Here is a 1070-nt window from a genome sequence, read left to right as displayed (position 1 = left end):
TCCTCGAAACGGGGTTTCAGGTACTGCCACACCCACCGTATTCTGCTGACTTGGCCGCTTCAACTTCTGTAGGCCCTCCGCCAACCACTTTTATGGAGTCCGTTGCACCCACCACAGGACAGCTGCTCACAGTCCCTGGAAGTATGCGAAATGATGTCCAAGCAAGGTTTCTTTACACTTTTATTTAGTTATTTCCCAAGAAAAGATCTGCTGTCTGTTATTATAATGGTTTACATTCTGTGATTTTACACGCTTTATAAAACAAATTAAGTTTTATTGTTAGAACGTTTTTTGGAAAATTTTAGAAAACAATGAAATAAAAAAGCCAAAGATACCGGCCTTATACCGTATAGGGCCCCGAGAGCCCGCAGAAGTGCCGCAACACGACGCGATATGAACTCGACTAACGTCTGAAGTTAAATGATAATTAAATCAAGACCCTAAGCTGTCGACAGGCGTTGACATACATCAAAGGGAACAGTTGAAAACGTGTGCCCTGACCGGGACTCGAACCAGAGATTCCTGCTTACATGACAGACGCTCTATCCATCTGAGCCACCGAGGGCACGGAGGATAGTGCGACTGCGGGGATTTATCCCTTGCACGCTTCCCGTGAGACCAACATTACCAAATTTATGTCCACACACTAAATTCGTAGTGCCTCTGCCCATTACACTCATTACTCGTGGCAGACAATCTTCCCGAGTCCAGTAAGAGTTCGGGCAATGCGTGTGCATCCAGCACAAGAAGAAGAAAGTCAATGGCCAGTTAGCCTCAACTGTATGAAGATGGTATCTGTTCTTCCGGACATGTCCGAAAGAACAGATACCATCATCATATAATGACTGAAGTAGTGCTGGAAGGGACACCATGAACCCTGCAGCGCTGTCCATAAATCCGTAAGAGCACGAGGGGGTGGAGGGGTGGGGATCTCGTCTGAACAGCACGTTGCGAGGCATATACTCAAGAATGTTCATGTCTGGGGACCTTGGCGGCCAGCTGAAGTGTTTAAACTCAGAAGAGTGTTCCTTGAGCCACTCTGAGCAATTCTGGACATGTGGGACGTAGCA

The sequence above is a fragment of the Schistocerca piceifrons genome, chromosome 2 (assembly GCF_021461385.2).
Source record: "Schistocerca piceifrons isolate TAMUIC-IGC-003096 chromosome 2, iqSchPice1.1, whole genome shotgun sequence".
NCBI lineage: Eukaryota > Metazoa > Arthropoda > Insecta > Orthoptera > Acrididae > Schistocerca > Schistocerca piceifrons.
Note: the sequence above shows the minus strand (reverse complement) of the source record.